The sequence below is a fragment of the Hydractinia symbiolongicarpus genome, chromosome 9 (genome assembly GCF_029227915.1).
Source record: "Hydractinia symbiolongicarpus strain clone_291-10 chromosome 9, HSymV2.1, whole genome shotgun sequence".
Classification (NCBI taxonomy): domain Eukaryota; kingdom Metazoa; phylum Cnidaria; class Hydrozoa; order Anthoathecata; family Hydractiniidae; genus Hydractinia; species Hydractinia symbiolongicarpus.
In genome coordinates this window covers 10,916,115-10,943,547 of record NC_079883.1, presented here as the reverse complement: position 1 = coordinate 10,943,547, position 27,433 = coordinate 10,916,115, and the positions used below count along the sequence as shown (strand labels likewise).

General features: G+C 40.0%; 14 non-coding genes across 14 annotated transcripts; 4 read left to right on the top strand and 10 right to left on the bottom strand.

Annotated features, from left to right (window-relative positions):
• The first annotated feature begins 4,180 nt into the window (after positions 1 to 4,180).
• On the top strand, positions 4,181 to 4,299 carry LOC130658228 (5S ribosomal RNA). The gene has a single exon (XR_008985445.1). It is a non-coding gene; the product is annotated as a 5S ribosomal RNA (ribosomal RNA).
• Positions 4,300 to 4,627: 328 nt separating this feature from the next.
• On the bottom strand, positions 4,628 to 4,792 carry LOC130660186 (U1 spliceosomal RNA). The gene has a single exon (XR_008987387.1). It is a non-coding gene; the product is annotated as a U1 spliceosomal RNA (small nuclear RNA).
• A 185-nt stretch (positions 4,793 to 4,977) lies between these two features.
• LOC130661487 (U2 spliceosomal RNA) lies at positions 4,978 to 5,169 on the bottom strand. Its single transcript, XR_008988678.1, has one exon. It is a non-coding gene; the product is annotated as a U2 spliceosomal RNA (small nuclear RNA).
• Positions 5,170 to 5,491: 322 nt separating this feature from the next.
• On the bottom strand, positions 5,492 to 5,564 carry Trnar-acg (transfer RNA arginine (anticodon ACG)). Its single transcript has one exon. It is a non-coding gene; the product is annotated as a tRNA-Arg (tRNA).
• A 4,454-nt stretch (positions 5,565 to 10,018) lies between these two features.
• On the top strand, positions 10,019 to 10,137 carry LOC130658226 (5S ribosomal RNA). Its single transcript, XR_008985443.1, has one exon. It is a non-coding gene; the product is annotated as a 5S ribosomal RNA (ribosomal RNA).
• A 328-nt stretch (positions 10,138 to 10,465) lies between these two features.
• LOC130660185 (U1 spliceosomal RNA) lies at positions 10,466 to 10,630 on the bottom strand. Its single transcript, XR_008987386.1, has one exon. It is a non-coding gene; the product is annotated as a U1 spliceosomal RNA (small nuclear RNA).
• A 185-nt stretch (positions 10,631 to 10,815) lies between these two features.
• Positions 10,816 to 11,007, bottom strand: LOC130661233 (U2 spliceosomal RNA). The gene has a single exon (XR_008988426.1). It is a non-coding gene; the product is annotated as a U2 spliceosomal RNA (small nuclear RNA).
• Positions 11,008 to 11,329: 322 nt separating this feature from the next.
• Positions 11,330 to 11,402, bottom strand: Trnar-acg (transfer RNA arginine (anticodon ACG)). Its single transcript has one exon. It is a non-coding gene; the product is annotated as a tRNA-Arg (tRNA).
• A 4,468-nt stretch (positions 11,403 to 15,870) lies between these two features.
• LOC130658225 (5S ribosomal RNA) lies at positions 15,871 to 15,989 on the top strand. The gene has a single exon (XR_008985442.1). It is a non-coding gene; the product is annotated as a 5S ribosomal RNA (ribosomal RNA).
• A 328-nt stretch (positions 15,990 to 16,317) lies between these two features.
• On the bottom strand, positions 16,318 to 16,482 carry LOC130660184 (U1 spliceosomal RNA). Its single transcript, XR_008987385.1, has one exon. It is a non-coding gene; the product is annotated as a U1 spliceosomal RNA (small nuclear RNA).
• Positions 16,483 to 16,667: 185 nt separating this feature from the next.
• On the bottom strand, positions 16,668 to 16,859 carry LOC130661232 (U2 spliceosomal RNA). The gene has a single exon (XR_008988425.1). It is a non-coding gene; the product is annotated as a U2 spliceosomal RNA (small nuclear RNA).
• A 4,863-nt stretch (positions 16,860 to 21,722) lies between these two features.
• On the top strand, positions 21,723 to 21,841 carry LOC130658224 (5S ribosomal RNA). Its single transcript, XR_008985440.1, has one exon. It is a non-coding gene; the product is annotated as a 5S ribosomal RNA (ribosomal RNA).
• A 328-nt stretch (positions 21,842 to 22,169) lies between these two features.
• Positions 22,170 to 22,334, bottom strand: LOC130660183 (U1 spliceosomal RNA). The gene has a single exon (XR_008987384.1). It is a non-coding gene; the product is annotated as a U1 spliceosomal RNA (small nuclear RNA).
• Positions 22,335 to 22,519: 185 nt separating this feature from the next.
• On the bottom strand, positions 22,520 to 22,711 carry LOC130661231 (U2 spliceosomal RNA). The gene has a single exon (XR_008988424.1). It is a non-coding gene; the product is annotated as a U2 spliceosomal RNA (small nuclear RNA).
• Between the last annotated feature and the right edge of the window lie 4,722 nt (positions 22,712 to 27,433).

The window sequence follows — 27,433 nt, the reverse complement described above, 5'->3', positions numbered from 1 at the left end:
ATGCTGAAGACCTCAAACTCCAGCAGCTTCTCTTGCAGACTATTGCGTCGTACTACAAATAAAAATTAACATGCTTTCGCATAGTCGCGGCACCCAAAACGGACATTATACGATGTACAGAAACACACATTTCTGTTTTCGCGCCAAATCAATTCCCGGGAGTGGTACTTTTACGTCCGCATACTTCGCACCGTCTTAAATTATATCTCATTTACACGGTAATGTTTAGTATACTTCTACTGTGATAACAAGCATCGTTTATCGTTGGATTGTTGTAAGAAAACATTAAAAATGAGTGAAGCAGCTTCTCCAAAGAAAATCGCACCCAAGAAGAAACCTGCTGCAAAGAAGACAGCTGATCACCCTAAATATGTGGACATGATCAAGGCTGCTATCGCTACCCTAAAGGAACGCGGTGGTTCATCTCGCCAAGCTATTACAAAATATATTCATGCAAATTACAAAGTTGCTGAAAACTCAGATCATCATCTGAAAATGGCTCTTAAACGAGGAGTAACATCAGGCGATTTGATTCAAACTAAAGGCACTGGTGCTTCTGGATCATTCAAGCTAGGTCAGGTAAAAAAAGAAAAACCTAAGAAAAAGGCCGCAGCAAAAAAGCCAACGGCAAAGAAGCCTACTGCAAAGAAAAGTACACCAAAAAAGAAGCCAGCAAAGAAGAGCACGCCAAAGAAAGCAGCAAAGAAGCCTGCCACAAAGAAAGCCTCGGCTAAGAAACCAGCAGCTAAGAAACCCACAAAGAAGCCTGTTGCTAAAAAACCTGCAGCAAAGAAGGTCAAAAAGACTCCCAAAAAGGCAGCAAAGAAGACCGCAAAAAAATAATTTGTGTGTATCTGGCTATTACATTAACAAACGGCTATTTTTATAGCCACACATTTACAAAAAAACATTATCTTGGTACAAAGTTAAACTTGTTTAAGTCACTTAAACAGTTAAAAAAGAGTAAATTTAAGATTAGATTCCCTAAGTTTAAGTATTTTCGTTTTTAAATTTCTTATTTTCTTGCTTTTACTTTTCTTGCCCTTCATATTTTTAACATTGTCAAACTTTATGTAGCATAAAATTTTTATGTAGCATAAAATTTAAACAGAAAGCAGGACAAAGTTTGATATAAAAAGCTAGCCGTAATATTTTTTATGGATGTGTGGCTATAAAAATAGCCGTTTTTTGTTTGGTAAGATGCTTAGGCACGTTCCCCACGAATTCTTCTTGCCAACTGGATGTCTTTAGGCATGATTGTAACTCGTTTTGCGTGAATGGCACACAAGTTAGTATCCTCGAACAAGCCAACAAGGTACGCTTCAGAAGCCTCTTGCAGAGCCATAACGGCTGTGCTCTGGAATCGCAGATCTGTTTTGAAGTCCTGAGCAATTTCTCGCACAAGACGCTGGAAAGGCAACTTGCGGATCAAGAGCTCGGTTGACTTCTGGTATCTTCTGATTTCTCTGAGAGCAACTGTACCAGGTCTGTAACGATGTGGTTTTTTCACTCCTCCAGTAGCTGGTGCGCTTTTCCTCGCAGCTTTAGTGGCGAGTTGTTTTCGTGGAGCCTTTCCTCCAGTAGATTTACGTGCAGTTTGCTTTGTACGAGCCATATTTTAAGAAGTCGATGTAGTACGGATACACAAGACGGTCTAAAATGCACTATCGCGCCAAAGTTTTATTTCTCATATTTGATTGACAGCTAAGGTTCAAAACAAACCATTTGATTGGTGCTAAGAAAGTAATTTCTGATTGGCTGCATAATGACATTACGCTCATTACTTTAACATTTTTATAAAATCTGTGTTTTTTGGCTACGGGAAAACGGCTGTATCTTCTGATACACAAAAGCTTTTGACTTTTTTTTTTTTTAGTAAGTAGCAGAAGGTTTGGCGAATTCCAACGATGCCAAATTTATTGCCTTACTGAAACATTAAGACCACGAATTTTTAAAAAAACTACAGTTTTACTTAAAAAAATGTACAAAATGTTCGGAACATTTTGTAATGACGCAACTCTATTGGTTAATTAGGGTGTTTCCACGAGCAGTAGGTAATTTTATGGCCTCTTTTTAAAGCTGTCTGAATTCTGTTAACTCAAACGTTGTTTTTGTACTCGTTCTGTACGCAACTATATCAATATGTCTGGACGCGGAAAAGGAGGTAAAGGATTGGGAAAAGGAGGTGCTAAACGTCACCGAAAAATTCTTCGTGATAACATTCAGGGAATCACAAAACCTGCTATTCGGCGTCTTGCTCGACGAGGTGGTGTCAAACGTATCTCTGGCCTTATCTATGAGGAAACCAGAGGTGTACTGAAGGTTTTCTTAGAGAATGTTATTCGTGATGCTGTAACCTACACAGAGCACGCTAAACGCAAGACCGTTACCGCTATGGATGTTGTTTATGCCTTAAAACGTCAAGGAAGAACTCTTTACGGATTCGGAGGTTAAGCGTTGTCATTGCTCAACAAAAACGGCTATTTTTATAGCCACAAATCTTTTAAAACATTACTTTGTGCACGCTTCCAAATTACACAATGTGTAAAGTCTTGTCACAGTTACATTTATTGCTATACGATACTATGTCATATATGACACAAAAAAAATTTAGAAATACTTTGTAGGGTTAATTTGCCTGGGAGTGTTTCCGTGAAAAGCTGGGTTAAGTTAAATGTAAGCAATAACATGGATCAATGTACTTGTCTTTTCTGCAAGTACAGCTAATAATACGTATGAAAAGTGAAGCTAATCCACACACACATGGGGAAGTATTTTAAATGTAGGCTAGTGTTCTTAAGCACATTATTTAGAAGTTTTATTAACTTCGGTTAACTTGTAGTGACGCCAAGTAAATGTTTTTTTAAAGATGTGTGGTCTTAAAAAAGACCGTTTGTGTTTGGTAGACGTTGGTTTACTTGCTGCTTGTGTATTTTGTGACGGCTTTTGTTCCTTCACTGACTGCGTGTTTTGCAAGTTCTCCAGGCAAGAGAAGACGTACTGCGGTTTGAATTTCACGAGAAGAGATGGTCGACTTTTTGTTTTGAAGAGCCAAACGCGAAGCTTCGGAAGCAATGCGCTCAAAGATGTCGTTGACAAATGAGTTCATGATGCTCATAGCTTTGCTTGAAACTCCGACATCTGGGTGAACTTGTTTCAAAACATTGTAGATGTAAATAGCATAACTTTCCTTTCTCTTTCTCTTGCGTTTCTTTTCACCAGTTCCACCAATCTTTCCTCCTTTTTTGCCGGCTCTTTTTTCACCTTTCTTGGCTACTTTAGGTGCCTGTTTTCCTCCTTTAGCTGCTGCGTCAGACATGGTTAAAAATTTTTGCTACTTAACTTGTAAATAAGCATTAAACTGCAAGTCAAAACTTTTTGTTTATAAGTAAAAAAATCGGATCGAATTCGATCCGAAAACGCCGATACGCAATTTAATTGGTTAAAAAAAAATCTTTTGTTTAATACTTAATTATGATTGGTTAAAAAAACATGATTTCGATCCTATTTTTATGATGAAAAAACGAGTAAAGTTTATTTCGTTAACACTTACGTTAAATATTCGTACGTTTTTGTATTAACTTACAAATCAAATCGCAGTTATGTCTGGACGTGGAAAAGGTGGAAAAGCTAAGGCTAAAGCCAAGACAAGATCCTCAAGAGCTGGACTTCAATTTCCAGTCGGTAGAGTGCATAGATTCCTTCGTAGAGGGCACTATGCTAACCGAATTGGATCTGGAGCACCAGTTTACTTAGCAGCCGTCTTGGAATATTTATCTGCTGAGATATTGGAGTTGGCTGGTAACGCAGCAAGAGACAACAAAAAAGCTAGGATTATTCCAAGACATTTACAATTGGCTGTTCGTAATGATGAAGAATTAAACAAACTTTTGAGCGGTGTAACCATTGCAGCTGGTGGTGTTTTGCCAAACATTCAAGCTGTCTTACTCCCAAAGAAGAACGACAAAGGACAGAAGAAGTAAACCGCTACACTCAGAAAACAACGGCTATTTTTATAGCCACACATCTTTAAAAAAACATTGTTTTTTTCACAAAACTATAACCTTAAAGTCTAATAGATAATCCATGCATACGCCTTGTCCTAAGTAACTCAAAGAAATTAAATAAAAAAATTTGATCACAACGTCAAAATAAATTGCACGTATTTGCACCTACTAATGTCTACGGCCATACCACGATGAACACACCCGTTCTCGTCTGATCACGGAAGTTAAGCATCGTCGGGCCGGGATAGTACTTGGATGGGGGACCGCCTGGGAACTCCCGGTGTCGTAGGCTTTTCATTTTCATTTGCTGTGATATATTTCTTGTTATAACAATTAAGGAACGTGGCGGTTGTTGAAAGTGTTTCCTATGACATTTTCCTACGACATTTTCAGGTGATAGTACGAGAAAAAAGAGCTTTCAAATGCATACAAACTCGATCTATTGCCGATCATCCAATAACCCTGACGGAATGGCAAATAAAATAAAATTCCGCCGCCTTCCGAGGACTTATATCGCAATCACGTTTCGTAACAGCCAAGCGAGGTTTTACCTTAGCGTTTAAGTCACCACCGACATTTGGCCGCGCAACTTTTCTAAGCTCATTCATTTTGACTTAAGGAGGGGGCGAGCGCGGACGCAGGCCCCCACTACCAGAAATTGTACGGTCGAGTTACTGACGTTTGCAGTAATCGCAGAGGTCAGCCCAAGCGTAGTGCAATGCAAGAGCCTCACTCTGGAAGAAAACCCTCATTGATCAGTCTTTACTTCCCCGTCAGGTAAGTATGAGTTGGAACTGCACCGTAGCATGAGGGTACCCTTCAAAGTTTGTTAATGCTTGTGGCTTGAGTGTGTTATAAACTGCCGTGTCGCGGGGCATAGGCTGTATTCTCCCCCAGTGTACGCGTTTTGTTCCCGCCGTAGACTATGCAGAGTGCCGTCGGAAAGAGGACTGCTATTATTCTTTTATTGCTTATGTGGGCCGCCATCGGTAATAGTGCGACACCTAGGCAACCCGTGGTCACGGCGTGAATGAATCCACCTCCATGACCCAAGGCCAAAAATCAGATTAATATACTGACCATTCAGAGAATGGCCTACCAGATATTAAACTGATAAGAACAGATACTACACTTGATCTTAGCCATTAGGCCGAGAAGCGATAAAGAACAAGCGTTGCCATGATAGGCATCGTCCACACACCGTAACTGCTTGTGGAGCATGTCACGTTACTGTAAAGCTTACAACTGTCACCGCGTACGGATGGACGGCGACATAGTAAAAATCACGGCTGTTGATTTAGCCGTAGGATGGAGAGCGACTGTAGCGAGTGGATGGTAACTTACATGAATGCTAACAAAGGCGACGATACTAAGTGCGTGATATTACTTTCCAATATGTCTGCGTACATTCCGTTTATCAACGCATTACGCCAGAACGTGCGCGCGCGTTACACAGTAGACCATGCAGCCGAAATGCGACAGTGCGACCCTGCCAGGAGTCGAACCTGGAATCCCCTGATTCGTAGTCAGATGCCTTATCCATTGGGCCACAGGGCCATGCTTATGACTTCGCCCTATCGTCATTTTGGCTTGCGCATTCGTTTTACTTACGACAGAATTCTTCGTGTTTGTAGCCATGAAAGAAAGGGACTTCTGTGAGTGAATTTTTTTACTGTGGTCTAATAAAAAAGTCGAAACGCAGTGCCCAATATATGAATTGCTCCTAATAGCCGGAAACAGGCCGTGTCGATGATGTAGGCCGACATACGCAACGCAAACCAAAGAACGCTTTATGAAAATCCTAACACGAGCGCGGAAGAAGCCCAAATTAACAGACTAGATGTAATGCTGAAGACCTCAAACTCCAGCAGCTTCTCTTGCAGACTATTGCGTCGTACTACAAATAAAAATTAACATGCTTTCGCATAGTCGCGGCACCCAAAACGGACATTATACGATGTACAGAAACACACATTTCTGTTTTCGCGCCAAATCAATTCCCGGGAGTGGTACTTTTACGTCCGCATACTTCGCACCGTCTTAAATTATATCTCATTTACACGGTAATGTTTAGTATACTTCTACTGTGATAACAAGCATCGTTTATCGTTGGATTGTTGTAAGAAAACATTAAAAATGAGTGAAGCAGCTTCTCCAAAGAAAATCGCACCCAAGAAGAAACCTGCTGCAAAGAAGACAGCTGATCACCCTAAATATGTGGACATGATCAAGGCTGCTATCGCTACCCTAAAGGAACGCGGTGGTTCATCTCGCCAAGCTATTACAAAATATATTCATGCAAATTACAAAGTTGCTGAAAACTCAGATCATCATCTGAAAATGGCTCTTAAACGAGGAGTAACATCAGGCGATTTGATTCAAACTAAAGGCACTGGTGCTTCTGGATCATTCAAGCTAGGTCAGGTAAAAAAAGAAAAACCTAAGAAAAAGGCCGCAGCAAAAAAGCCAACGGCAAAGAAGCCTACTGCAAAGAAAAGTACACCAAAAAAGAAGCCAGCAAAGAAGAGCACGCCAAAGAAAGCAGCAAAGAAGCCTGCCACAAAGAAAGCCTCGGCTAAGAAACCAGCAGCTAAGAAACCCACAAAGAAGCCTGTTGCTAAAAAACCTGCAGCAAAGAAGGTCAAAAAGACTCCCAAAAAGGCAGCAAAGAAGACCGCAAAAAAATAATTTGTGTGTATCTGGCTATTACATTAACAAACGGCTATTTTTATAGCCACACATTTACAAAAAAACATTATCTTGGTACAAAGTTAAACTTGTTTAAGTCACTTAAACAGTTAAAAAAGAGTAAATTTAAGATTAGATTCCCTAAGTTTAAGTATTTTCGTTTTTAAATTTCTTATTTTCTTGCTTTTACTTTTCTTGCCCTTCATATTTTTAACATTGTCAAACTTTATGTAGCATAAAATTTTTATGTAGCATAAAATTTAAACAGAAAGCAGGACAAAGTTTGATATAAAAAGCTAGCCGTAATATTTTTTATGGATGTGTGGCTATAAAAATAGCCGTTTTTTGTTTGGTAAGATGCTTAGGCACGTTCCCCACGAATTCTTCTTGCCAACTGGATGTCTTTAGGCATGATTGTAACTCGTTTTGCGTGAATGGCACACAAGTTAGTATCCTCGAACAAGCCAACAAGGTACGCTTCAGAAGCCTCTTGCAGAGCCATAACGGCTGTGCTCTGGAATCGCAGATCTGTTTTGAAGTCCTGAGCAATTTCTCGCACAAGACGCTGGAAAGGCAACTTGCGGATCAAGAGCTCGGTTGACTTCTGGTATCTTCTGATTTCTCTGAGAGCAACTGTACCAGGTCTGTAACGATGTGGTTTTTTCACTCCTCCAGTAGCTGGTGCGCTTTTCCTCGCAGCTTTAGTGGCGAGTTGTTTTCGTGGAGCCTTTCCTCCAGTAGATTTACGTGCAGTTTGCTTTGTACGAGCCATATTTTAAGAAGTCGATGTAGTACGGATACACAAGACGGTCTAAAATGCACTATCGCGCCAAAGTTTTATTTCTCATATTGATTGACAGCTAAGGTTCAAAACAAACCATTTGATTGGTGCTAAGAAAGTAATTTCTGATTGGCTGCATAATGACATTACGCTCATTACTTTAACATTTTTATAAAATCTGTGTTTTTTGGCTACGGGAAAACGGCTGTATCTTCTGATACACAAAAGCTTTTGACTTTTTTTTTTTTTAGTAAGTAGCAGAAGGTTTGGCGAATTCCAACGATGCCAAATTTATTGCCTTACTGAAACATTAAGACCACGAATTTTTAAAAAAACTACAGTTTTACTTAAAAAAATGTACAAAATGTTCGGAACATTTTGTAATGACGCAACTCTATTGGTTAATTAGGGTGTTTCCACGAGCAGTAGGTAATTTTATGGCCTCTTTTTAAAGCTGTCTGAATTCTGTTAACTCAAACGTTGTTTTTGTACTCGTTCTGTACGCAACTATATCAATATGTCTGGACGCGGAAAAGGAGGTAAAGGATTGGGAAAAGGACCGAAAAATTCTTCGTGATAACATTCAGGGAATCACAAAACCTGCTATTCGGCGTCTTGCTCGACGAGGTGGTGTCAAACGTATCTCTGGCCTTATCTATGAGGAAACCAGAGGTGTACTGAAGGTTTTCTTAGAGAATGTTATTCGTGATGCTGTAACCTACACAGAGCACGCTAAACGCAAGACCGTTACCGCTATGGATGTTGTTTATGCCTTAAAACGTCAAGGAAGAACTCTTTACGGATTCGGAGGTTAAGCGTTGTCATTGCTCAACAAAAACGGCTATTTTTATAGCCACAAATCTTTTAAAACATTACTTTGTGCACGCTTCCAAATTACACAATGTGTAAAGTCTTGTCACAGTTACATTTATTGCTATACGATACTATGTCATATATGACACAAAAAAAATTTAGAAATACTTTGTAGGGTTAATTTGCCTGGGAGTGTTTCCGTGAAAAGCTGGGTTAAGTTAAATGTAAGCAATAACATGGATCAATGTACTTGTCTTTTCTGCAAGTACAGCTAATAATACGTATGAAAAGTGAAGCTAATCCACACACACATGGGGAAGTATTTTAAATGTAGGCTAGTGTTCTTAAGCACATTATTTAGAAGTTTTATTAACTTCGGTTAACTTGTAGTGACGCCAAGTAAATGTTTTTTTAAAGATGTGTGGTCTTAAAAAAGACCGTTTGTGTTTGGTAGACGTTGGTTTACTTGCTGCTTGTGTATTTTGTGACGGCTTTTGTTCCTTCACTGACTGCGTGTTTTGCAAGTTCTCCAGGCAAGAGAAGACGTACTGCGGTTTGAATTTCACGAGAAGAGATGGTCGACTTTTTGTTTTGAAGAGCCAAACGCGAAGCTTCGGAAGCAATGCGCTCAAAGATGTCGTTGACAAATGAGTTCATGATGCTCATAGCTTTGCTTGAAACTCCGACATCTGGGTGAACTTGTTTCAAAACATTGTAGATGTAAATAGCATAACTTTCCTTTCTCTTTCTCTTGCGTTTCTTTTCACCAGTTCCACCAATCTTTCCTCCTTTTTTGCCGGCTCTTTTTTCACCTTTCTTGGCTACTTTAGGTGCCTGTTTTCCTCCTTTAGCTGCTGCGTCAGACATGGTTAAAAATTTTTGCTACTTAACTTGTAAATAAGCATTAAACTGCAAGTCAAAACTTTTTGTTTATAAGTAAAAAAATCGGATCGAATTCGATCCGAAAACGCCGATACGCAATTTAATTGGTTAAAAAAAAAATCTTTTGTTTAATACTTAATTATGATTGGTTAAAAAAACATGATTTCGATCCTATTTTTATGATGAAAAAACGAGTAAAGTTTATTTCGTTAACACTTACGTTAAATATTCGTACGTTTTTGTATTAACTTACAAATCAAATCGCAGTTATGTCTGGACGTGGAAAAGGTGGAAAAGCTAAGGCTAAAGCCAAGACAAGATCCTCAAGAGCTGGACTTCAATTTCCAGTCGGCAGAGTGCATAGATTCCTTCGTAGAGGGCACTATGCTAACCGAATTGGATCTGGAGCACCAGTTTACTTAGCAGCCGTCTTGGAATATTTATCTGCTGAGATATTGGAGTTGGCTGGTAACGCAGCAAGAGACAACAAAAAAGCTAGGATTATTCCAAGACATTTACAATTGGCTGTTCGTAATGATGAAGAATTAAACAAACTTTTGAGCGGTGTAACCATTGCAGCTGGTGGTGTTTTGCCAAACATTCAAGCTGTCTTACTCCCAAAGAAGAACGACAAAGGACAGAAGAAGTAAACCGCTACACTCAGAAAACAACGGCTATTTTTATAGCCACACATCTTTAAAAAAACATTGTTTTTTTCACAAAACTATAACCTTAAAGTCTAATAGATAATCCATGCATACGCCTTGTCCTAAGTAACTCAAAGAAATTAAATAAAAAAATTTGATCACAACGTCAAAATAAATTGCACGTATTTGCACCTACTAATGTCTACGGCCATACCACGATGAACACACCCGTTCTCGTCTGATCACGGAAGTTAAGCATCGTCGGGCCGGGATAGTACTTGGATGGGGGACCGCCTGGGAACTCCCGGTGTCGTAGGCTTTTCATTTTCATTTGCTGTGATATATTTCTTGTTATAACAATTAAGGAACGTGGCGGTTGTTGAAAGTGTTTCCTATGACATTTTCCTACGACATTTTCAGGTGATAGTACGAGAAAAAAGAGCTTTCAAATGCATACAAACTCGATCTATTGCCGATCATCCAATAACCCTGACGGAATGGCAAATAAAATAAAATTCCGCCGCCTTCCGAGGACTTATATCGCAATCACGTTTCGTAACAGCCAAGCGAGGTTTTACCTTAGCGTTTAAGTCACCACCGACATTTGGCCGCGCAACTTTTCTAAGCTCATTCATTTTGACTTAAGGAGGGGGCGAGCGCGGACGCAGGCCCCCACTACCAGAAATTGTACGGTCGAGTTACTGACGTTTGCAGTAATCGCAGAGGTCAGCCCAAGCGTAGTGCAATGCAAGAGCCTCACTCTGGAAGAAAACCCTCATTGATCAGTCTTTACTTCCCCGTCAGGTAAGTATGAGTTGGAACTGCACCGTAGCATGAGGGTACCCTTCAAAGTTTGTTAATGCTTGTGGCTTGAGTGTGTTATAAACTGCCGTGTCGCGGGGCATAGGCTGTATTCTCCCCCAGTGTACGCGTTTTGTTCCCGCCGTAGACTATGCAGAGTGCCGTCGGAAAGAGGACTGCTATTATTCTTTTATTGCTTATGTGGGCCGCCATCGGTAATAGTGCAACACCAAGGCAACCCGTGGTCACGGCGTGAATGAATCCACCTCCATGACCCAAGGCCAAAAATCAGATTAATATACTGACCATTCAGAGAATGGCCTACCAGATATTAAACTGATAAGAACAGATACTACACTTGATCTTAGCCATTAGGCCGAGAAGCGATAAAGAACAAGCGTTGCCATGATAGGCATCGTCCACACACCGTAACTGCTTGTGGAGCATGTCACGTTACTGTAAAGCTTACAACTGTCACCGCGTACGGATGGACGGCGACATAGTAAAAATCACGGCTGTTGATTTAGCCGTAGGATGGAGAGCGACTGTAGCGAGTGGATGGTAACTTACATGAATGCTAACAAAGGCGACGATACTAAGTGCGTGATATTACTTTCCAATATGTCTGCGTACATTCCGTTTATCAACGCATTACGCCAGAACGTGCGCGCGCGTTACACAGTAGACCATGCAGCCGAAATGCGACAGTGCGACCCTGCCAGGAGTCGAACCTGGAATCCCCTGATTCGTAGTCAGATGCCTTATCCATTGGGCCACAGGGCCATGCTTATGACTTCGCCCCATCGTCATTTTGGCTTGCGCATTCGTTTTACTTACGACAGAATTCTTCGTGTTTGTAGCCATGAAAGAAAGGGACTTCTGTGAGTGAATTTTTTTACTGTGGTCTAATAAAAAAGTCGAAACGCAGTGCCCAATATATGAATTGCTCCTAATAGCCGGAAACAGGCCGTGTCGATGATGTAGGCCGACATACGCAACGCAAACCAAAGAACGCTTTATGAAAATCCTAACACGAGCGCGGAAGAAGCCCAAATTAACAGACTAGATGTAATGCTGAAGACCTCAAACTCCAGCAGCTTCTCTTGCAGACTATTGCGTCGTACTACAAATAAAAATTAACATGCTTTCGCATAGTCGCGGCACCCAAAACGGACATTATACGATGTACAGAAACACACATTTCTGTTTTCGCGCCAAATCAATTCCCGGGAGTGGTACTTTTACGTCCGCATACTTCGCACCGTCTTAAATTATATCTCATTTACACGGTAATGTTTAGTATACTTCTACTGTGATAACAAGCATCGTTTATCGTTGGATTGTTGTAAGAAAACATTAAAAATGAGTGAAGCAGCTTCTCCAAAGAAAATCGCACCCAAGAAGAAACCTGCTGCAAAGAAGACAGCTGATCACCCTAAATATGTGGACATGATCAAGGCTGCTATCGCTACCCTAAAGGAACGCGGTGGTTCATCTCGCCAAGCTATTACAAAATATATTCATGCAAATTACAAAGTTGCTGAAAACTCAGATCATCATCTGAAAATGGCTCTTAAACGAGGAGTAACATCAGGCGATTTGATTCAAACTAAAGGCACTGGTGCTTCTGGATCATTCAAGCTAGGTCAGGTAAAAAAAGAAAAACCTAAGAAAAAGGCCGCAGCAAAAAAGCCAACGGCAAAGAAGCCTACTGCAAAGAAAAGTACACCAAAAAAGAAGCCAGCAAAGAAGAGCACGCCAAAGAAAGCAGCAAAGAAGCCTGCCACAAAGAAAGCCTCGGCTAAGAAACCAGCAGCTAAGAAACCCACAAAGAAGCCTGTTGCTAAAAAACCTGCAGCAAAGAAGGTCAAAAAGACTCCCAAAAAGGCAGCAAAGAAGACCGCAAAAAAATAATTTGTGTGTATCTGGCTATTACATTAACAAACGGCTATTTTTATAGCCACACATTTACAAAAAAACATTATCTTGGTACAAAGTTAAACTTGTTTAAGTCACTTAAACAGTTAAAAAAGAGTAAATTTAAGATTAGATTCCCTAAGTTTAAGTATTTTCGTTTTTAAATTTCTTATTTTCTTGCTTTTACTTTTCTTGCCCTTCATATTTTTAACATTGTCAAACTTTATGTAGCATAAAATTTTTATGTAGCATAAAATTTAAACAGAAAGCAGGACAAAGTTTGATATAAAAAGCTAGCCGTAATATTTTTTATGGATGTGTGGCTATAAAAATAGCCGTTTTTTGTTTGGTAAGATGCTTAGGCACGTTCCCCACGAATTCTTCTTGCCAACTGGATGTCTTTAGGCATGATTGTAACTCGTTTTGCGTGAATGGCACACAAGTTAGTATCCTCGAACAAGCCAACAAGGTACGCTTCAGAAGCCTCTTGCAGAGCCATAACGGCTGTGCTCTGGAATCGCAGATCTGTTTTGAAGTCCTGAGCAATTTCTCGCACAAGACGCTGGAAAGGCAACTTGCGGATCAAGAGCTCGGTTGACTTCTGGTATCTTCTGATTTCTCTGAGAGCAACTGTACCAGGTCTGTAACGATGTGGTTTTTTCACTCCTCCAGTAGCTGGTGCGCTTTTCCTCGCAGCTTTAGTGGCGAGTTGTTTTCGTGGAGCCTTTCCTCCAGTAGATTTACGTGCAGTTTGCTTTGTACGAGCCATATTTTAAGAAGTCGATGTAGTACGGATACACAAGACGGTCTAAAATGCACTATCGCGCCAAAGTTTTATTTCTCATATTGATTGACAGCTAAGGTTCAAAACAAACCATTTGATTGGTGCTAAGAAAGTAATTTCTGATTGGCTGCATAATGACATTACGCTCATTACTTTAACATTTTTATAAAATCTGTGTTTTTTGGCTACGGGAAAACGGCTGTATCTTCTGATACACAAAAGCTTTTGACTTTTTTTTTTTTTAGTAAGTAGCAGAAGGTTTGGCGAATTCCAACGATGCCAAATTTATTGCCTTACTGAAACATTAAGACCACGAATTTTTAAAAAAACTACAGTTTTACTTAAAAAAATGTACAAAATGTTCGGAACATTTTGTAATGACGCAACTCTATTGGTTAATTAGGGTGTTTCCACGAGCAGTAGGTAATTTTATGGCCTCTTTTTAAAGCTGTCTGAATTCTGTTAACTCAAACGTTGTTTTTGTACTCGTTCTGTACGCAACTATATCAATATGTCTGGACGCGGAAAAGGAGGTAAAGGATTGGGAAAAGGAGGTGCTAAACGTCACCGAAAAATTCTTCGTGATAACATTCAGGGAATCACAAAACCTGCTATTCGGCGTCTTGCTCGACGAGGTGGTGTCAAACGTATCTCTGGCCTTATCTATGAGGAAACCAGAGGTGTACTGAAGGTTTTCTTAGAGAATGTTATTCGTGATGCTGTAACCTACACAGAGCACGCTAAACGCAAGACCGTTACCGCTATGGATGTTGTTTATGCCTTAAAACGTCAAGGAAGAACTCTTTACGGATTCGGAGGTTAAGCGTTGTCATTGCTCAACAAAAACGGCTATTTTTATAGCCACAAATCTTTTAAAACATTACTTTGTGCACGCTTCCAAATTACACAATGTGTAAAGTCTTGTCACAGTTACATTTATTGCTATACGATACTATGTCATATATGACACAAAAAAAATTTAGAAATACTTTGTAGGGTTAATTTGCCTGGGAGTGTTTCCGTGAAAAGCTGGGTTAAGTTAAATGTAAGCAATAACATGGATCAATGTACTTGTCTTTTCTGCAAGTACAGCTAATAATACGTATGAAAAGTGAAGCTAATCCACACACACATGGGGAAGTATTTTAAATGTAGGCTAGTGTTCTTAAGCACATTATTTAGAAGTTTTATTAACTTCGGTTAACTTGTAGTGACGCCAAGTAAATGTTTTTTTAAAGATGTGTGGTCTTAAAAAAGACCGTTTGTGTTTGGTAGACGTTGGTTTACTTGCTGCTTGTGTATTTTGTGACGGCTTTTGTTCCTTCACTGACTGCGTGTTTTGCAAGTTCTCCAGGCAAGAGAAGACGTACTGCGGTTTGAATTTCACGAGAAGAGATGGTCGACTTTTTGTTTTGAAGAGCCAAACGCGAAGCTTCGGAAGCAATGCGCTCAAAGATGTCGTTGACAAATGAGTTCATGATGCTCATAGCTTTGCTTGAAACTCCGACATCTGGGTGAACTTGTTTCAAAACATTGTAGATGTAAATAGCATAACTTTCCTTTCTCTTTCTCTTGCGTTTCTTTTCACCAGTTCCACCAATCTTTCCTCCTTTTTTGCCGGCTCTTTTTTCACCTTTCTTGGCTACTTTAGGTGCCTGTTTTCCTCCTTTAGCTGCTGCGTCAGACATGGTTAAAAATTTTTGCTACTTAACTTGTAAATAAGCATTAAACTGCAAGTCAAAACTTTTTGTTTATAAGTAAAAAAATCGGATCGAATTCGATCCGAAAACGCCGATACGCAATTTAATTGGTTAAAAAAAAAATCTTTTGTTTAATACTTAATTATGATTGGTTAAAAAAACATGATTTCGATCCTATTTTTATGATGAAAAAACGAGTAAAGTTTATTTCGTTAACACTTACGTTAAATATTCGTACGTTTTTGTATTAACTTACAAATCAAATCGCAGTTATGTCTGGACGTGGAAAAGGTGGAAAAGCTAAGGCTAAAGCCAAGACAAAATCCTCAAGAGCTGGACTTCAATTTCCAGTCGGTAGAGTGCATAGATTCCTTCGTAGAGGGCACTATGCTAACCGAATTGGATCTGGAGCACCAGTTTACTTAGCAGCCGTCTTGGAATATTTATCTGCTGAGATATTGGAGTTGGCTGGTAACGCAGCAAGAGACAACAAAAAAGCTAGGATTATTCCAAGACATTTACAATTGGCTGTTCGTAATGATGAAGAATTAAACAAACTTTTGAGCGGTGTAACCATTGCAGCTGGTGGTGTTTTGCCAAACATTCAAGCTGTCTTACTCCCAAAGAAGAACGACAAAGGACAGAAGAAGTAAACCGCTACACTCAGAAAACAACGGCTATTTTTATAGCCACACATCTTTAACAAAACATTGTTTTTTTCACAAAACTATAACCTTAAAGTCTAATAGATAATCCATGCATACGCCTTGTCCTAAGTAACTCAAAGAAATTAAATAAAAAAATTTGATCACAACGTCAAAATAAATTGCACGTATTTGCACCTACTAATGTCTACGGCCATACCACGATGAACACACCCGTTCTCGTCTGATCACGGAAGTTAAGCATCGTCGGGCCGGGATAGTACTTGGATGGGGGACCGCCTGGGAACTCCCGGTGTCGTAGGCTTTTCATTTTCATTTGCTGTGATATATTTCTTGTTATAACAATTAAGGAACGTGGCGGTTGTTGAAAGTGTTTCCTATGACATTTTCCTACGACATTTTCAGGTGATAGTACGAGAAAAAAGAGCTTTCAAATGCATACAAACTCGATCTATTGCCGATCATCCAATAACCCTGACGGAATGGCAAATAAAATAAAATTCCGCCGCCTTCCGAGGACTTATATCGCAATCACGTTTCGTAACAGCCAAGCGAGGTTTTACCTTAGCGTTTAAGTCACCACCGACATTTGGCCGCGCAACTTTTCTAAGCTCATTCATTTTGACTTAAGGAGGGGGCGAGCGCGGACGCAGGCCCCCACTACCAGAAATTGTACGGTCGAGTTACTGACGTTTGCAGTAATCGCAGAGGTCAGCCCAAGCGTAGTGCAATGCAAGAGCCTCACTCTGGAAGAAAACCCTCATTGATCAGTCTTTACTTCCCCGTCAGGTAAGTATGAGTTGGAACTGCACCGTAGCATGAGGGTACCCTTCAAAGTTTGTTAATGCTTGTGGCTTGAGTGTGTTATAAACTGCCGTGTCGCGGGGCATAGGCTGTATTCTCCCCCAGTGTACGCGTTTTGTTCCCGCCGTAGACTATGCAGAGTGCCGTCGGAAAGAGGACTGCTATTATTCTTTTATTGCTTATGTGGGCCGCCATCGGTAATAGTGCAACACCAAGGCAACCCGTGGTCACGGCGTGAATGAATCCACCTCCATGACCCAAGGCCAAAAATCAGATTAATATACTGACCATTCAGAGAATGGCCTACCAGATATTAAACTGATAAGAACAGATACTACACTTGATCTTAGCCATTAGGCCGAGAAGCGATAAAGAACAAGCGTTGCCATGATAGGCATCGTCCACACACCGTAACTGCTTGTGGAGCATGTCACGTTACTGTAAAGCTTACAACTGTCACCGCGTACGGATGGACGGCGACATAGTAAAAATCACGGCTGTTGATTTAGCCGTAGGATGGAGAGCGACTGTAGCGAGTGGATGGTAACTTACATGAATGCTAACAAAGGCGACGATACTAAGTGCGTGATATTACTTTCCAATATGTCTGCGTACATTCCGTTTATCAACGCATTACGCCAGAACGTGCGCGCGCGTTACACAGTAGACCATGCAGCCGAAATGCGACAGTGCGACCCTGCCAGGAGTCCAACCTGGAATCCCCTGATTCGTAGTCAGATGCCTTATCCATTGGGCCACAGGGCCATGCTTATGACTTCGCCCCATCGTCATTTTGGCTTGCGCATTCGTTTTACTTACGACAGAATTCTTCGTGTTTGTAGCCATGAAAGAAAGGGACTTCTGTGAGTGAATTTTTTTACTGTGGTCTAATAAAAAAGTCGAAACGCAGTGCCCAATATATGAATTGCTCCTAATAGCCGGAAACAGGCCGTGTCGATGATGTAGGCCGACATACGCAACGCAAACCAAAGAACGCTTTATGAAAATCCTAACACGAGCGCGGAAGAAGCCCAAATTAACAGACTAGATGTAATGCTGAAGACCTCAAACTCCAGCAGCTTCTCTTGCAGACTATTGCGTCGTACTACAAATAAAAATTAACATGCTTTCGCATAGTCGCGGCACCCAAAACGGACATTATACGATGTACAGAAACACACATTTCTGTTTTCGCGCCAAATCAATTCCCGGGAGTGGTACTTTTACGTCCGCATACTTCGCACCGTCTTAAATTATATCTCATTTACACGGTAATGTTTAGTATACTTCTACTGTGATAACAAGCATCGTTTATCGTTGGATTGTTGTAAGAAAACATTAAAAATGAGTGAAGCAGCTTCTCCAAAGAAAATCGCACCCAAGAAGAAACCTGCTGCAAAGAAGACAGCTGATCACCCTAAATATGTGGACATGATCAAGGCTGCTATCGCTACCCTAAAGGAACGCGGTGGTTCATCTCGCCAAGCTATTACAAAATATATTCATGCAAATTACAAAGTTGCTGAAAACTCAGATCATCATCTGAAAATGGCTCTTAAACGAGGAGTAACATCAGGCGATTTGATTCAAACTAAAGGCACTGGTGCTTCTGGATCATTCAAGCTAGGTCAGGTAAAAAAAGAAAAACCTAAGAAAAAGGCCGCAGCAAAAAAGCCAACGGCAAAGAAGCCTACTGCAAAGAAAAGTACACCAAAAAAGAAGCCAGCAAAGAAGAGCACGCCAAAGAAAGCAGCAAAGAAGCCTGCCACAAAGAAAGCCTCGGCTAAGAAACCAGCAGCTAAGAAACCCACAAAGAAGCCTGTTGCTAAAAAACCTGCAGCAAAGAAGGTCAAAAAGACTCCCAAAAAGGCAGCAAAGAAGACCGCAAAAAAATAATTTGTGTGTATCTGGCTATTACATTAACAAACGGCTATTTTTATAGCCACACATTTACAAAAAAACATTATCTTGGTACAAAGTTAAACTTGTTTAAGTCACTTAAACAGTTAAAAAAGAGTAAATTTAAGATTAGATTCCCTAAGTTTAAGTATTTTCGTTTTTAAATTTCTTATTTTCTTGCTTTTACTTTTCTTGCCCTTCATATTTTTAACATTGTCAAACTTTATGTAGCATAAAATTTTTATGTAGCATAAAATTTAAACAGAAAGCAGGACAAAGTTTGATATAAAAAGCTAGCCGTAATATTTTTTATGGATGTGTGGCTATAAAAATAGCCGTTTTTTGTTTGGTAAGATGCTTAGGCACGTTCCCCACGAATTCTTCTTGCCAACTGGATGTCTTTAGGCATGATTGTAACTCGTTTTGCGTGAATGGCACACAAGTTAGTATCCTCGAACAAGCCAACAAGGTACGCTTCAGAAGCCTCTTGCAGAGCCATAACGGCTGTGCTCTGGAATCGCAGATCTGTTTTGAAGTCCTGAGCAATTTCTCGCACAAGACGCTGGAAAGGCAACTTGCGGATCAAGAGCTCGGTTGACTTCTGGTATCTTCTGATTTCTCTGAGAGCAACTGTACCAGGTCTGTAACGATGTGGTTTTTTCACTCCTCCAGTAGCTGGTGCGCTTTTCCTCGCAGCTTTAGTGGCGAGTTGTTTTCGTGGAGCCTTTCCTCCAGTAGATTTACGTGCAGTTTGCTTTGTACGAGCCATATTTTAAGAAGTCGATGTAGTACGGATACACAAGACGGTCTAAAATGCACTATCGCGCCAAAGTTTTATTTCTCATATTGATTGACAGCTAAGGTTCAAAACAAACCATTTGATTGGTGCTAAGAAAGTAATTTCTGATTGGCTGCATAATGACATTACGCTCATTACTTTAACATTTTTATAAAATCTGTGTTTTTTGGCTACGGGAAAACGGCTGTATCTTCTGATACACAAAAGCTTTTGACTTTTTTTTTTTTTAGTAAGTAGCAGAAGGTTTGGCGAATTCCAACGATGCCAAATTTATTGCCTTACTGAAACATTAAGACCACGAATTTTTAAAAAAACTACAGTTTTACTTAAAAAAATGTACAAAATGTTCGGAACATTTTGTAATGACGCAACTCTATTGGTTAATTAGGGTGTTTCCACGAGCAGTAGGTAATTTTATGGCCTCTTTTTAAAGCTGTCTGAATTCTGTTAACTCAAACGTTGTTTTTGTACTCGTTCTGTACGCAACTATATCAATATGTCTGGACGCGGAAAAGGAGGTAAAGGATTGGGAAAAGGAGGTGCTAAACGTCACCGAAAAATTCTTCGTGATAACATTCAGGGAATCACAAAACCTGCTATTCGGCGTCTTGCTCGACGAGGTGGTGTCAAACGTATCTCTGGCCTTATCTATGAGGAAACCAGAGGTGTACTGAAGGTTTTCTTAGAGAATGTTATTCGTGATGCTGTAACCTACACAGAGCACGCTAAACGCAAGACCGTTACCGCTATGGATGTTGTTTATGCCTTAAAACGTCAAGGAAGAACTCTTTACGGATTCGGAGGTTAAGCGTTGTCATTGCTCAACAAAAACGGCTATTTTTATAGCCACAAATCTTTTAAAACATTACTTTGTGCACGCTTCCAAATTACACAATGTGTAAAGTCTTGTCACAGTTACATTTATTGCTATACGATACTATGTCATATATGACACAAAAAAAATTTAGAAATACTTTGTAGGGTTAATTTGCCTGGGAGTGTTTCCGTGAAAAGCTGGGTTAAGTTAAATGTAAGCAATAACATGGATCAATGTACTTGTCTTTTCTGCAAGTACAGCTAATAATACGTATGAAAAGTGAAGCTAATCCACACACACATGGGGAAGTATTTTAAATGTAGGCTAGTGTTCTTAAGCACATTATTTAGAAGTTTTATTAACTTCGGTTAACTTGTAGTGACGCCAAGTAAATGTTTTTTTAAAGATGTGTGGTCTTAAAAAAGACCGTTTGTGTTTGGTAGACGTTGGTTTACTTGCTGCTTGTGTATTTTGTGACGGCTTTTGTTCCTTCACTGACTGCGTGTTTTGCAAGTTCTCCAGGCAAGAGAAGACGTACTGCGGTTTGAATTTCACGAGAAGAGATGGTCGACTTTTTGTTTTGAAGAGCCAAACGCGAAGCTTCGGAAGCAATGCGCTCAAAGATGTCGTTGACAAATGAGTTCATGATGCTCATAGCTTTGCTTGAAACTCCGACATCTGGGTGAACTTGTTTCAAAACATTGTAGATGTAAATAGCATAACTTTCCTTTCTCTTTCTCTTGCGTTTCTTTTCACCAGTTCCACCAATCTTTCCTCCTTTTTTGCCGGCTCTTTTTTCACCTTTCTTGGCTACTTTAGGTGCCTGTTTTCCTCCTTTAGCTGCTGCGTCAGACATGGTTAAAAATTTTTGCTACTTAACTTGTAAATAAGCATTAAACTGCAAGTCAAAACTTTTTGTTTATAAGTAAAAAAATCGGATCGAATTCGATCCGAAAACGCCGATACGCAATTTAATTGGTTAAAAAAAAAATCTTTTGTTTAATACTTAATTATGATTGGTTAAAAAAACATGATTTCGATCCTATTTTTATGATGAAAAAACGAGTAAAGTTTATTTCGTTAACACTTACGTTAAATATTCGTACGTTTTTGTATTAACTTACAAATCAAATCGCAGTTATGTCTGGACGTGGAAAAGGTGGAAAAGCTAAGGCTAAAGCCAAGACAAAATCCTCAAGAGCTGGACTTCAATTTCCAGTCGGTAGAGTGCATAGATTCCTTCGTAGAGGGCACTATGCTAACCGAATTGGATCTGGAGCACCAGTTTACTTAGCAGCCGTCTTGGAATATTTATCTGCTGAGATATTGGAGTTGGCTGGTAACGCAGCAAGAGACAACAAAAAAGCTAGGATTATTCCAAGACATTTACAATTGGCTGTTCGTAATGATGAAGAATTAAACAAACTTTTGAGCGGTGTAACCATTGCAGCTGGTGGTGTTTTGCCAAACATTCAAGCTGTCTTACTCCCAAAGAAGAACGACAAAGGACAGAAGAAGTAAACCGCTACACTCAGAAAACAACGGCTATTTTTATAGCCACACATCTTTAAAAAAACATTGTTTTTTTCACAAAACTATAACCTTAAAGTCTAATAGATAATCCATGCATACGCCTTGTCCTAAGTAACTCAAAGAAATTAAATAAAAAAATTTGATCACAACGTCAAAATAAATTGCACGTATTTGCACCTACTAATGTCTACGGCCATACCACGATGAACACACCCGTTCTCGTCTGATCACGGAAGTTAAGCATCGTCGGGCCGGGATAGTACTTGGATGGGGGACCGCCTGGGAACTCCCGGTGTCGTAGGCTTTTCATTTTCATTTGCTGTGATATATTTCTTGTTATAACAATTAAGGAACGTGGCGGTTGTTGAAAGTGTTTCCTATGACATTTTCCTACGACATTTTCAGGTGATAGTACGAGAAAAAAGAGCTTTCAAATGCATACAAACTCGATCTATTGCCGATCATCCAATAACCCTGACGGAATGGCAAATAAAATAAAATTCCGCCGCCTTCCGAGGACTTATATCGCAATCACGTTTCGTAACAGCCAAGCGAGGTTTTACCTTAGCGTTTAAGTCACCACCGACATTTGGCCGCGCAACTTTTCTAAGCTCATTCATTTTGACTTAAGGAGGGGGCGAGCGCGGACGCAGGCCCCCACTACCAGAAATTGTACGGTCGAGTTACTGACGTTTGCAGTAATCGCAGAGGTCAGCCCAAGCGTAGTGCAATGCAAGAGCCTCACTCTGGAAGAAAACCCTCATTGATCAGTCTTTACTTCCCCGTCAGGTAAGTATGAGTTGGAACTGCACCGTAGCATGAGGGTACCCTTCAAAGTTTGTTAATGCTTGTGGCTTGAGTGTGTTATAAACTGCCGTGTCGCGGGGCATAGGCTGTATTCTCCCCCAGTGTACGCGTTTTGTTCCCGCCGTAGACTATGCAGAGTGCCGTCGGAAAGAGGACTGCTATTATTCTTTTATTGCTTATGTGGGCCGCCATCGGTAATAGTGCAACACCAAGGCAACCCGTGGTCACGGCGTGAATGAATCCACCTCCATGACCCAAGGCCAAAAATCAGATTAATATACTGACCATTCAGAGAATGGCCTACCAGATATTAAACTGATAAGAACAGATACTACACTTGATCTTAGCCATTAGGCCGAGAAGCGATAAAGAACAAGCGTTGCCATGATAGGCATCGTCCACACACCGTAACTGCTTGTGGAGCATGTCACGTTACTGTAAAGCTTACAACTGTCACCGCGTACGGATGGACGGCGACATAGTAAAAATCACGGCTGTTGATTTAGCCGTAGGATGGAGAGCGACTGTAGCGAGTGGATGGTAACTTACATGAATGCTAACAAAGGCGACGATACTAAGTGCGTGATATTACTTTCCAATATGTCTGCGTACATTCCGTTTATCAACGCATTACGCCAGAACGTGCGCGCGCGTTACACAGTAGACCATGCAGCCGAAATGCGACAGTGCGACCCTGCCAGGAGTCCAACCTGGAATCCCCTGATTCGTAGTCAGATGCCTTATCCATTGGGCCACAGGGCCATGCTTATGACTTCGCCCCATCGTCATTTTGGCTTGCGCATTCGTTTTACTTACGACAGAATTCTTCGTGTTTGTAGCCATGAAAGAAAGGGACTTCTGTGAGTGAATTTTTTTACTGTGGTCTAATAAAAAAGTCGAAACGCAGTGCCCAATATATGAATTGCTCCTAATAGCCGGAAACAGGCCGTGTCGATGATGTAGGCCGACATACGCAACGCAAACCAAAGAACGCTTTATGAAAATCCTAACACGAGCGCGGAAGAAGCCCAAATTAACAGACTAGATGTAATGCTGAAGACCTCAAACTCCAGCAGCTTCTCTTGCAGACTATTGCGTCGTACTACAAATAAAAATTAACATGCTTTCGCATAGTCGCGGCACCCAAAACGGACATTATACGATGTACAGAAACACACATTTCTGTTTTCGCGCCAAATCAATTCCCGGGAGTGGTACTTTTACGTCCGCATACTTCGCACCGTCTTAAATTATATCTCATTTACACGGTAATGTTTAGTATACTTCTACTGTGATAACAAGCATCGTTTATCGTTGGATTGTTGTAAGAAAACATTAAAAATGAGTGAAGCAGCTTCTCCAAAGAAAATCGCACCCAAGAAGAAACCTGCTGCAAAGAAGACAGCTGATCACCCTAAATATGTGGACATGATCAAGGCTGCTATCGCTACCCTAAAGGAACGCGGTGGTTCATCTCGCCAAGCTATTACAAAATATATTCATGCAAATTACAAAGTTGCTGAAAACTCAGATCATCATCTGAAAATGGCTCTTAAACGAGGAGTAACATCAGGCGATTTGATTCAAACTAAAGGCACTGGTGCTTCTGGATCATTCAAGCTAGGTCAGGTAAAAAAAGAAAAACCTAAGAAAAAGGCCGCAGCAAAAAAGCCAACGGCAAAGAAGCCTACTGCAAAGAAAAGTACACCAAAAAAGAAGCCAGCAAAGAAGAGCACGCCAAAGAAAGCAGCAAAGAAGCCTGCCACAAAGAAAGCCTCGGCTAAGAAACCAGCAGCTAAGAAACCCACAAAGAAGCCTGTTGCTAAAAAACCTGCAGCAAAGAAGGTCAAAAAGACTCCCAAAAAGGCAGCAAAGAAGACCGCAAAAAAATAATTTGTGTGTATCTGGCTATTACATTAACAAACGGCTATTTTTATAGCCACACATTTACAAAAAAACATTATCTTGGTACAAAGTTAAACTTGTTTAAGTCACTTAAACAGTTAAAAAAGAGTAAATTTAAGATTAGATTCCCTAAGTTTAAGTATTTTCGTTTTTAAATTTCTTATTTTCTTGCTTTTACTTTTCTTGCCCTTCATATTTTTAACATTGTCAAACTTTATGTAGCATAAAATTTTTATGTAGCATAAAATTTAAACAGAAAGCAGGACAAAGTTTGATATAAAAAGCTAGCCGTAATATTTTTTATGGATGTGTGGCTATAAAAATAGCCGTTTTTTGTTTGGTAAGATGCTTAGGCACGTTCCCCACGAATTCTTCTTGCCAACTGGATGTCTTTAGGCATGATTGTAACTCGTTTTGCGTGAATGGCACACAAGTTAGTATCCTCGAACAAGCCAACAAGGTACGCTTCAGAAGCCTCTTGCAGAGCCATAACGGCTGTGCTCTGGAATCGCAGATCTGTTTTGAAGTCCTGAGCAATTTCTCGCACAAGACGCTGGAAAGGCAACTTGCGGATCAAGAGCTCGGTTGACTTCTGGTATCTTCTGATTTCTCTGAGAGCAACTGTACCAGGTCTGTAACGATGTGGTTTTTTCACTCCTCCAGTAGCTGGTGCGCTTTTCCTCGCAGCTTTAGTGGCGAGTTGTTTTCGTGGAGCCTTTCCTCCAGTAGATTTACGTGCAGTTTGCTTTGTACGAGCCATATTTTAAGAAGTCGATGTAGTACGGATACACAAGACGGTCTAAAATGCACTATCGCGCCAAAGTTTTATTTCTCATATTGATTGACAGCTAAGGTTCAAAACAAACCATTTGATTGGTGCTAAGAAAGTAATTTCTGATTGGCTGCATAATGACATTACGCTCATTACTTTAACATTTTTATAAAATCTGTGTTTTTTGGCTACGGGAAAACGGCTGTATCTTCTGATACACAAAAGCTTTTGACTTTTTTTTTTTTTAGTAAGTAGCAGAAGGTTTGGCGAATTCCAACGATGCCAAATTTATTGCCTTACTGAAACATTAAGACCACGAATTTTTAAAAAAACTACAGTTTTACTTAAAAAAATGTACAAAATGTTCGGAACATTTTGTAATGACGCAACTCTATTGGTTAATTAGGGTGTTTCCACGAGCAGTAGGTAATTTTATGGCCTCTTTTTAAAGCTGTCTGAATTCTGTTAACTCAAACGTTGTTTTTGTACTCGTTCTGTACGCAACTATATCAATATGTCTGGACGCGGAAAAGGAGGTAAAGGATTGGGAAAAGGAGGTGCTAAACGTCACCGAAAAATTCTTCGTGATAACATTCAGGGAATCACAAAACCTGCTATTCGGCGTCTTGCTCGACGAGGTGGTGTCAAACGTATCTCTGGCCTTATCTATGAGGAAACCAGAGGTGTACTGAAGGTTTTCTTAGAGAATGTTATTCGTGATGCTGTAACCTACACAGAGCACGCTAAACGCAAGACCGTTACCGCTATGGATGTTGTTTATGCCTTAAAACGTCAAGGAAGAACTCTTTACGGATTCGGAGGTTAAGCGTTGTCATTGCTCAACAAAAACGGCTATTTTTATAGCCACAAATCTTTTAAAACATTACTTTGTGCACGCTTCCAAATTACACAATGTGTAAAGTCTTGTCACAGTTACATTTATTGCTATACGATACTATGTCATATATGACACAAAAAAAATTTAGAAATACTTTGTAGGGTTAATTTGCCTGGGAGTGTTTCCGTGAAAAGCTGGGTTAAGTTAAATGTAAGCAATAACATGGATCAATGTACTTGTCTTTTCTGCAAGTACAGCTAATAATACGTATGAAAAGTGAAGCTAATCCACACACACATGGGGAAGTATTTTAAATGTAGGCTAGTGTTCTTAAGCACATTATTTAGAAGTTTTATTAACTTCGGTTAACTTGTAGTGACGCCAAGTAAATGTTTTTTTAAAGATGTGTGGTCTTAAAAAAGACCGTTTGTGTTTGGTAGACGTTGGTTTACTTGCTGCTTGTGTATTTTGTGACGGCTTTTGTTCCTTCACTGACTGCGTGTTTTGCAAGTTCTCCAGGCAAGAGAAGACGTACTGCGGTTTGAATTTCACGAGAAGAGATGGTCGACTTTTTGTTTTGAAGAGCCAAACGCGAAGCTTCGGAAGCAATGCGCTCAAAGATGTCGTTGAAAAATGAGTTCATGATGCTCATAGCTTTGCTTGAAACTCCGACATCTGGGTGAACTTGTTTCAAAACATTGTAGATGTAAATAGCATAACTTTCCTTTCTCTTTCTCTTGCGTTTCTTTTCACCAGTTCCACCAATCTTTCCTCCTTTTTTGCCGGCTCTTTTTTCACCTTTCTTGGCTACTTTAGGTGCCTGTTTTCCTCCTTTAGCTGCTGCGTCAGACATGGTTAAAAATTTTTGCTACTTAACTTGTAAATAAGCATTAAACTGCAAGTCAAAACTTTTTGTTTATAAGTAAAAAAATCGGATCGAATTCGATCCGAAAACGCCGATACGCAATTTAATTGGTTAAAAAAAAAATCTTTTGTTTAATACTTAATTATGATTGGTTAAAAAAACATGATTTCGATCCTATTTTTATGATGAAAAAACGAGTAAAGTTTATTTCGTTAACACTTACGTTAAATATTCGTACGTTTTTGTATTAACTTACAAATCAAATCGCAGTTATGTCTGGACGTGGAAAAGGTGGAAAAGCTAAGGCTAAAGCCAAGACAAGATCCTCAAGAGCTGGACTTCAATTTCCAGTCGGTAGAGTGCATAGATTCCTTCGTAGAGGGCACTATGCTAACCGAATTGGATCTGGAGCACCAGTTTACTTAGCAGCCGTCTTGGAATATTTATCTGCTGAGATATTGGAGTTGGCTGGTAACGCAGCAAGAGACAACAAAAAAGCTAGGATTATTCCAAGACATTTACAATTGGCTGTTCGTAATGATGAAGAATTAAACAAACTTTTGAGCGGTGTAACCATTGCAGCTGGTGGTGTTTTGCCAAACATTCAAGCTGTCTTACTCCCAAAGAAGAACGACAAAGGACAGAAGAAGTAAACCGCTACACTCAGAAAACAACGGCTATTTTTATAGCCACACATCTTTAAAAAAAC